At 37.6% G+C, this 10,546-nt stretch overlaps 1 long non-coding RNA gene across 1 annotated transcript; it reads left to right on the top strand.

Annotated features, from left to right (window-relative positions):
* Positions 1-592: 592 nt before the first annotated feature.
* LOC309492875 lies at positions 593-1,455 on the top strand. Its single transcript, XR_014203732.1, has 2 exons — positions 593-885; positions 974-1,455. It is a non-coding gene; the product is annotated as an uncharacterized lncRNA (long non-coding RNA).
* Positions 1,456-10,546: the final 9,091 nt, after the last annotated feature.

A 10,546-nucleotide genomic window follows, 5' to 3' on the forward strand; every position in this document is an offset into this window, starting at 1 on the left:
AGTTGCTGACAGAGAAGTGGGAAATTCAGGGAGAACTGAGGAAGCTTATCCATTTTCCCCCACCATTTTTTTACCTATATTACTGACTCATTTATTTGATTAAAAATACAGTAAAACAATAATATTGTGAAATAATATTAACATTTAAAATAACATATGTGAATATATTGTAAAATGCAATTTATTCCTGTGATCAAAGCTGAATTTTTAGCATCATTACTCCAGTCTTCAGTGTCACATGATCCTTCAGAAATCATTATAATATGATGATTTGATGCTCAATGAATTTTTTCTGATTATTATCTAATATGTTGAAAACAGTTATGCTGCTTCATGTTTTTGTGTACACAATTCAAATGTTAGGGGTCAGTAAGATTTTGGAAAACAATAATAGCAAGAATGGATTAAATTGATCAAAAGTGACAGTAAAGACTTTTATAATGTTATAAGATTTAACTTTCAAACTTTTCTTTGAACTTTATATTGATCAAAGAATCCTGAAAAGGGCATCATGGTTTACACAAAAATCTTAAGCAGCAGCTCAACTGTTTTCAACACTGATAATAATCATAAATGTTTCTTGAGTATCAAATCATCATATTAGAATGATTTCTAAAGGATCATGTGACACTGAAAACTGGAGTAATGATGCTGAAAATTCAGCTTTGATCACAGGAATAAATTACATTTTAAAATACATTAAAATAGAAAACAGCTATTTTACATTTTAATGATAGTCACAATATTACTGTTTTTACAGTATTTTCGAAAAACTGCATTATATTAGCAACATTAATAAAGTACTCCTCTGTTTTAGCTGCCTAAGAAGGACGATGAGGTGACAGTGCAGCTCGGGATAAGGAAGAGGAGGAGGAGGAGGAATACGTAAGTTAGACAATTTTCTTATTCCTTTCTAACAAAAAACTATAAACCTGACTACAATAGTATGGTACATTTTATTTTTATTTTCCAGCAATATATAGAGAGAGACCATCCTCCTCTCCTTGCCTCAGAAGACCCTGCCCTCCACTGGTGGGGTAAGAAAGAAACTCATCCTCTTCTCCCACAGCTCTCCATCATATCCTTCTGCCTCCTCAACACTGTCTGAAAGAGTGGTTTCCACAGCTGGGACGCAGTCATCATGCTCATTTTCTTGAACAAAAAACTCTTTATGTATATTTTGGTGGGCGAAATAATACAGGAGAAATGCTAGAAATCTATATTGTTCCTTTTACATATCTTTACTCTTTATGAGCAATATTTGTATTTTATTTGTTAGCTTCAGAGAAGCTCAAGGACTATAGATCTTTGGTAATTGTCGCATTGTTCAGGTTTAGCTACTGGTAGTGAAGCAATGAAGCACATCACCACCAGACATTTGTAGCAGGAGCCTCATAGGACACTACAGGAAACAACTGAACCTATTTCTGCAAATAAAATTAATAATAAAGAAAATGCTGAATCTTTTCATTTCTTTTTTTTAAGGTCTTTATTGTTTATCCGCCAAATTATAGAGAGTATATCAATAAGAATATCAAACACTTTTTTTTTCAGTAAAAAGAATAAAACATTTTAATAGTTGGTTACATTATTCATTGATTATGTTTTTTGATTAATTAATTGATGTTACATTTCTGTACTCATTACTTGTTAACATGGTTAAAAAGTCGTTAATGTTAAAAATTTATTGGTTTAGTTTGTACAAAGAAACACTGAATAAATGCTGATTAATAAATTAATGCAGTGTGGTTTTGGGCCATTTTATATTTAGAATTTAATACAAGTTTGTATTGGTTTCCATTACATATCTGTATTGATCCCTAAACGTATTAACAGAAAACAATACACAATTCCCTATTAGAATGTATAAGGTTTTACAGCAGAGAATTAAATGTTTGAGTTTATCAGTTCTATGTGGATTTCAATGTTATGGATCAAGCACATCTTAATTCCCAGGACTAAAGGTGAGAAGTATATTAAAAATAAATGTGGACGTGGTATTTTGGTCGTTAGGAAGTACCTGCCACGTTCCAGCGACGTACCACTATAACGTCGCCACGACGAATACAGGAATCACAAAGTTACGTCGCTGGAACGTTATGTGGAACGTCGCAATGACTAATATGGTCCTTTGATGTTACATCCTCGCAACGTGCCAGTTTGGTTATTAAGACGTACTCATCACGTTCTTGCGACGTACCACTATAACGTCGCCACGACGATTATGGGAATCACAAAGTTACGTCACTGGAACGTTATGTGGCACGTCGCTACGACGAATATGGTCCGGTCCGGTTACGTCTTCACAACGTAACTGTGTTAGCTGGGAAGTAAAGCCGCAAAATCAACGCTCCGCCCTCACTCTCGCAGAGAGAGTGCATTCTGCACACTTTTAATTTGTTTTATTGCAGTACGACAAGAGGCTTGTTAAAATAAAGTAAATACAATCTCCTCAGTCCTCCGAAGATCCCGAAAAAAATGTCCGTTGGTGTTTCAGTGACTACTTCGCTCAGAGAACCTGTCAATCACAGCCGTCAATCATGACGTTACACCACATCACGTAACTAACTAAAAACCAACTTATTTTTGAAACAGACACTTGAACTTACATCAGCGTGATAAAAAAAGACAGCAAATGAAAGAAACCACCTTTGGAAAAAAGATATTTGAAGTGTAATTTAATTGTTTAGTTGGTCTCACGTCCCGTTGAATAACACGGGGAGACGGGGCTTATGACATACTAGGACCAGTACCGGGGGGCGATCGAGACGTTTTGGCTTCACTTTTCAGGGCTTGTGCGGCACGCTTGATCAGGAGAGGGTAACGCGAATGGGGAATGACGTCAGAGCACGCGGAGAGATGAGATAAGCACAGAGAAATCGGTAGAGATAATTCTGAGATAAATTAACAGTGATTTTGACTTAAAACTAGACAAAACGTCTAGAGATAATTCTTTTATTTGAACTGAACTATATTTTGCTGTTACAAGTGATTGAGTTACTTTTGAGTGTTTTCATTGTGGACACGGCGATGACACGGACTGAGCTCATCACTGTGTGGAACAAGATGGCGAGCCTCCCAGCGAATCATGATTAAAACGAAACCTTCGAACGATTTCATCGGACCCTCTGCTACGTTTTCCCCGGACGGAGGAAAAGGACTGTGCAGGATGACAGCGTGAACTGACATCGAATTCTTTTCTCTTCTCTTCTCAATCGACAGTTGTTTTTCCCCTTTCACCACGACGGTAGGCCTGTACTGTTGCATCTAACGTTCACTGGGGTATGGACGATATTTTTTCCCTCTTATGAGTTCAGAGACTGGTATTTGAAAAAAAAAAAACACTACTGAATTTATGGATATTTGAACTGTTTATATATTGACAGTTGAATTGGTCTTTATCGTTTGTTCATTGTTCATTGCTTTTTTTTTTTTTTAAAGAGAAAGGGTTTATTGTGTGAAATAATTGAGATATAATTGTTATTTTTATTTTATTTTTATTTCTAAGTTGAAGTGGGAAGAAAAGGGGAAATTAACCCAGTGTGGATTTCGATTAAGAAACCTAAAACCTAACATAGTTCAAATAAGGAACTATAAAACTAAAAGATAAATGTAAAAATGTAAATATGAAGAGTTCAGATGCAAAAGCCTCTAAGTGCCATCTTAAATTTTCTTCTAGAATGATCATTTTTATCAAGCTTGTATATATAAATTCAGTAATTTCACTTAAATGGCAATGAAAATGACCTATTAATTGTCATTTAAGTGAAATTATTGAACTTAAATCTACGAGCTTGATAAAAATGATCATTCTAGAAGAAAATTTAAGATGGCACTTAGAGGCTTTTGCATCTGAACTCTTCATATATAAAAGATAATATTGAAATAAGAGTTAAAATGGAGAAAGTTTGTAATAAATTAGATTTCAAAAAGAGATTGAAATAAAATAAATAGGCTAACTCCTATAATAAGAAAGATATTAAAAAGGGGATAGATAACTAATAATTCTAACAAGGAAAAAGAGAAAACCCAGAAACCATTTTTTATTGTTTTATTTTTCCTGCATTTATTGACAATCTGTGGTTTCATTGTTATTCCATTGCCCATTTTTCTTTTCTGCCATTTCTGTCTTTCCTGAACAAGAGACAATTCGTTAATTCATTTCATTAATTTTTTTCCCTTTTAATATAAATTTTGCAACATTATTCTAACTCAGGGGTTCCCAAACTTTTCCATGACAAGGCCCCCCAAATACTACTAGGTTCTGGCCAAGGCCCCCCTTTTGCAGGATGTGTTATTGAACCCATCGACAATACTGCGGCAAATGTAGAAATAAATAAATAAAACATCTAGGTGAACATCAGATTATGTGATGGTGTTTGATACCAGCCAATCAGAAAGATTATAGAGATGAACCGATTACAATTTTCAAGACCGATTCCGATTTTTCATTGAGTTTGACCTGCAGATACAGATTTTAGCCGATTCTGATTTCATTTTTTCTAACCACTTTACAGCACACACAAATATTTATTTTCTATAAATATATTTTTTATAAAACACCACTTTTACCCAAACTGATTAATAAAAACAAGTTTAAATGGTTAAATTTTCTATAAATATTTTTGAGTCTTCATTTTCTTTTCTGACATAGCCTACTCCAGTTCTTGTTAAAACACACTATAGCCTACATGCAAATTATGTGCATTTTTGGTATTTTTTGTGTGAAATCATATTTATTTTGTCCATCAAAAGTATGCTTTCGCTTTAATTGAGCGTGAGCAGCGCGGCAAAAATAGACGGCGCCGAAACCCTCCGCTTCACTACTGCTCATGCAACGCTCCTGCTTGACGCTCACGCGCTGCTCCTGCTCGCGGTGTGAATGCACTCACTGAACATGCACGCCGAACATGCACGCGCTGCTCGCGGTCTGAAACGGCCGTAATTCACAAGGTTTCCTACATGTGCGTTCTGTGTGCACGTGTGATGCTGATGTTGCGCGATGTTAATCATGCGGCGCCCGAGTGCATTTGAATCGGCATATGTCAGACTGAAAATCGCCCGAAAATCGGCCAATTCTGGTCACCAGCCGATCAATCAGTTCATCTCTAAAAGATTAGCATTAAAAGTATAATGTTCAGATAGGCTATGCAACAAATTATTATAATGTTATTTCATAACAATACTCATATTAACACTTATTTTTTTTGTGACGTTTTTTAACTTTTTTTCTGCTTTTTTTTTCAACTTGCTGCGGCCCCCAGTTTGAAAACCCCTGTTCTAACTTACCTTTGTTGTCTGTCTGTTCATTTAATCTCTCACTGCTGCTCCTTACGAATCTAGAATACTGGTCCACGTATCCTCTTGTATGACTTACCCAAGCGTGCCGCACAAGCCCTGAAAAGTGAAGCCAAAACGTCTCGATCGCCCCCGGTGACTGGTCCTAGTATAGGTCATAAGCCCCGCCTCCCCGTGTTATTCAACGGGACGTGAGACCAACTAAACAATTAAATTACACTTCAAATATATTTTTTTCCAAAGGTGGTTTATTTCATTTGCTGTCGTTTTTATCACGCTGATGTAAGTTCAAGTGTCTGTTTCAAAAATAAGTTGGTTTTTAGTTAGTTACGTGATGCGGTGGTGTAACATCATGATTGACAGCTGTGATTGACAGGTTCTCTGAGCGAAGTATAGTCACTGAAGCACCAATGGACATTTTTTCGGGATCTTCGGAGGACTGAGGAGATTGTATTTACTTTATTTTAACAAGCCTCTTGTCGTACTGCAATACATTTTTTAAAAAGTGTGCAGAATGCACTCTCTCTGCGAGAGTGAGGGCGGAGCGTTGATTTCGCGGCTTTACTTCCTGCTCACTACTGCGCAGGTCTGATCCCGAAATCGCTACTGCGCAGACTCAAGTTCCAATATGTCAGCGCCATATCGGGACTCTGGCGGCTTCAGTTCTCATCAATGGAAGAGAGCGAAGGGGCGTCGTCCATCTTTTTTTTACAGTCTATAGAGACAGAGCGTATTTAGGCCACGCCCACACCCAGGGGGATAACAAACCAACCGTCCCTATTGACTTTGCATTGCGAGAGGCTGCCTCCTTGTCATTCCTTGCTTCTAACAAAAGACGGAAAAATGCCTAAAAGCTGCTGTGTGACAAGGTGTACAGCAAAGAAGCTAAAAACCCAGACATAAGTTTTTATTAGCTCTCGACCCCAAAAAACTAGTGTTTAGGACATAAAAGTGGATACAGGCAGTTGAGACAGAGCGTCACGTGTCTCATTACTCTGAGAACTAACGTACGTCCGCTGGAGGAGACCGTAATCGGCAACACAGGATAGTTTATCTTACAGAAATATAATATATAAAACTGACATTTGGATATTTGGCTCACCAGTGACCAAATGTTTAACTTACTGCACACATAGTGTATTTTTAGTTCATACTGAGTGTCAGGATCCCACAATTTACCCATTCGTTCCAGCCTGTATCCACTTTTATGTCCTCAAACGCTCGTTTTTTGGGGTCGACAGCTTATGAAAACTTATTTCTGGGTTTCTTAGCTTGTTTGCTGTACACCTTGTCACATAGCAGCTTTTAGGCATTATTCTGTCTTTTCTTAGAAGCAAGAAATGACAAGGAGGCAGCCTCTTGCAATGCAAAGTCAATGGAGACAGTTGGTTTGTTTTCCCCCTTGGTGGGCGTGGTCTTCAGATTATGACGCGTTGCGCTCTGTCTCTATGCTCCTTACGAATCTAGAATACTGGTCCACGTATCCTCTTGTATGACTTACCTTGATGCCCATTAGGCCGTGGTGTCCTGGTGACCTGAAGGAGGCGTTACACTAGCTTAAACAGCTATATTATACTGCTAAAACTAGAATGTCACATTATCAAGAACTGTTGATCCTCATCAGCTTTGTTTTTATAGGTAGGCTATGTCTAGATTTTGTATTTCTCTCCAACTATATGTGCCAACATGCTCACTTGCTTGCACGCTCAGAAACTTTTTTTGATCAATGTTAAAAACAGTTGTGCTGCTTAATATTTTTCTGGAAACGTAATACATTTCTCAGGATTCTCTGATGAATAGAAAGTTTTAAATAAATACAAAGTTCTGTCATGAAACTAGATGGCACAGGCTGACAGGTCCTTAACTCAATCTGCAAGCAATCACACCGTTGTCTACATAGCGCAGCTGATTGGTTGCTGATGCATTCTTTTATTTTTGCTCTCGTGGTTGCTGTTAGCACTTAGCAGTCTGCAGAAAGGATCTGCAATCAACATCTAAGATCTAAGATCATCTAACGCTCTTTTACTCCATATCGATGTGCATAGTGTGGTCTGCTAAGTAATTCCTAAATGAGCAATCATAACAAGTTTTAAACTAAGTGCTATGTTTAACAGTCTTGCATTCAAAGCAGGAGTGAATTACTAGTGAATTTAGTGTTTATGCAGCAGCAAGTGGTCTATTGTAAGTAATTGCTGTGAGGATACGCACAGCACACAGATATGAGAACAGGTTAAAGTGATAGCATTCACGCTTCAGTGTGGTTCACCATATTTAGCTGCATAAAATCCAATGATGCATTCATTTATTTCCAAGGGTGATGTTTCCATTAGCTACACTAAATGTGTGTGGTTCATTTGAGTTGAATGCAGAGATGGGCAAAAATAAAAATACAAAATACCTCAGTTGAAATGGATTGAAATAAAATACCAAATGCTGTGTGACGTAATGCCCAAATGGCACACATCATGTGCATTTGAGGTTTTGTGGACTTACAATGGCCGCTGCATGCCATTAAGTCCACAAAACCGTACGGTGTCCCATTTGTCATATTAGGTTTCAGAAGGGTACTCACGAACTACACAGCCAATATGCGCCCTTAATGCGAGCTCTGCAGCAGACTCGTACCCTACAGTAAAAGCAACATTATGTCACGAAAGTGTGGACTCGGAGGAAGATCGCGAGGGCTTAGGGTTAAATTTGGGACAGGGCCTTTGATTGTCGGGTAGAGATGCGCGGATGGGCTATTATTTCATCCGCAACCGCATCACAAAACTCATCATCCATCCGCCATCCATCCGCACCAACGTTTTTGACCAATTTAAAAAACCGCACCCGCCCGCCATCCGCTGATTGGGCGATGCAAGGCGCTGCTGATGACAGCCGCAAGACTAGAAAGCTCTTACCTCAGAATATCAGCAGTGAACTCCGTCTCCGATTGGCGCACAGGGACAAAAATAAATAAATAGCCTAAATTAAACGCACTTCGGCAAACCTGACCTTATCTGATAGGCTACTGTACAATATTTTCATTGTAGCCTAATAGAAAACGCATTTTGGCACATCATTTCAACATGCTGCTATTTAGCCTACTACTAATGAATGCCTATTTCACTTGACTTTTTAGCAAATAGATAGAAAGCTCGAATAAAATAACAAGTCATTTACATTATAGGCTAATTAACTCTACGCACTGTCATGTCAGGGTGACGACTATAGGACGAGCCTGTTCTGAAGACTCCCGTTAATTTTGAATGCACGGGAAGAGAGCGGAGAGCGCGTCTTTTTCAGGCACAGTGCAACTCATTTTATACCAACAACAGGCCTAACAATCATATAATAAACTATAGAGCCTCGATATTAAAGAAACACCGACTCTATTCATTCCGAAGTTCGATGAAATTCCACCGCAAAACAGTGCATGTTCACATTTGTAATTATCCATAACAACCCCAAAAACTTACCTGCTTGCCTTGCACATCTAATTAATGGGCACAGTTTTCCGACTATTTTTTTTTTTTTTTGCTGTAGATGTTATTGAGCTTGTAGAAATCGGAAACAACACCAATTCTGCGACACAGATTAACCTTTATTGATATCTCTATCAGACAATGCCTATTTTATATGCCAAAAGAAACAACAGGAAGTAAAAAATGATTTAAGTAAATAAATAAATATCCTAATGTAGTAGGCATAGGCTATAGCCGCATGTTTTGGCAAACAGTTGAAAAATTTTTTTTTTACTATTTCAAAGTGTGCTCTTTTTTTTTTTTTTTTGATGTAGGTATAGTCAGATAACAATATTTAACAATGTATACATATATTTTTTTATTTGACTGGTTCAACCGCCCGCCACCCGCCCGAATTTAATTAAAATATAATTTTTCATCACGTCATCCGCCCGATCCGCGGTTTATCCACGGTGTCCGCGGCTGTAACCGCCAACCGCGCATCTCTACTGTCGGGTAGAAATCTGCTGCGATTGTAAGTTCATTGTAAGTCCACAAGACCGCAAGTGCACATTAAAAGTGTTCCATTTGGGACAGGGCCTAAATAAATCATGCGTAAAATGGTGGGGACATTTCCTGCTATCTATCAAGGAGTAGGGATGGGCAATGTTTTTTTGTTGTTTTTTTGTTGTTGTTTTTTTGCTGGAAATAAGGTTTTTACGATACCAAGGCCATGTCCCAAATGGCACCCTAAACACTCACCGTTGCAAGTCCACAAGACCGAAAGTGCATATGAAGTGTGCCATTTGGGACAGGGCCCAAGTGATACCAATGAAATTACACTACCTAATAATACTAGGCTAACTAATGCAAGTCAAAAGTTCTAAAGCAATTATTGAAGACAGTAATACACATAAACAAATGGCAAGCAATAGGACAAAAAAAAACATTAGAACAAAGATTCATATTAAGTAAAGAGTGCTAAGTTCTAACAGAAGTAATCAAATGAAAATAAAACACTGCAAAGTCTTCATGAATTAAATAAACACTGATAGTTTTTGATGCTACAAAAGTTAATCAGTCAAGAGCATGAAGAGCAAGAGCAGGAGGTTTATTATGCTGCTGTCACTTTAAGAGCTAATGGTCTTTTGTGGCATATTGCTCTTTTAATAATTTTTTTTTATATATATCAAGCACGTCCCGCTCTTTATTAGGCATTTGTCCATGTTCCTTTATCACTCTAATGTGTCTAACTCCTACACACTAAAAGCTTCATGGATATGTTTGCATACAGCAATATATAAATTATATAGAAAAAGATTAAAATCAATTCCACAATATATATTTCCATATCACCCAGTCCTAGGAAGCAGTAATGCTTAAACACATTTGTGTAGCTGATAAAACCAACAACTAATTAACTATCAAGACTGATTGTCTAATGCTATTTTTCCCCTTGCCACTGCTCTTTTCATTAATGTTAACTGAAGACAAATCTGAATGATGTTCCATTGTAACTTTAATCATCAAGCAAAATCTACCATGACATCTTCACCTTATCTTATTCCTTATTAATGCAGAACATTTTCTCACCCAATCTAGATGGAGTCGTACAGCTGCAACTGATGTGCATGAAAGTTGGGGTTGGGGGGCCTGAACTAGTTGATGCAGGAAATCAGCAGCCTAATAAAGAGATTGACTGACACTAGGGGTGTGACGAAAACCGCATCACCGCAATATCGCGTTAATGAGATGCCTACCGCGGTGTGAGGTCATCACCGCACTTTTTTTCTTTTTCTTTT

The sequence above is a fragment of the Leuciscus leuciscus genome (assembly GCF_965113295.1).
Source record: "Leuciscus leuciscus genome assembly, chromosome: 2".
Classification (NCBI taxonomy): domain Eukaryota; kingdom Metazoa; phylum Chordata; class Actinopteri; order Cypriniformes; family Leuciscidae; genus Leuciscus; species Leuciscus leuciscus.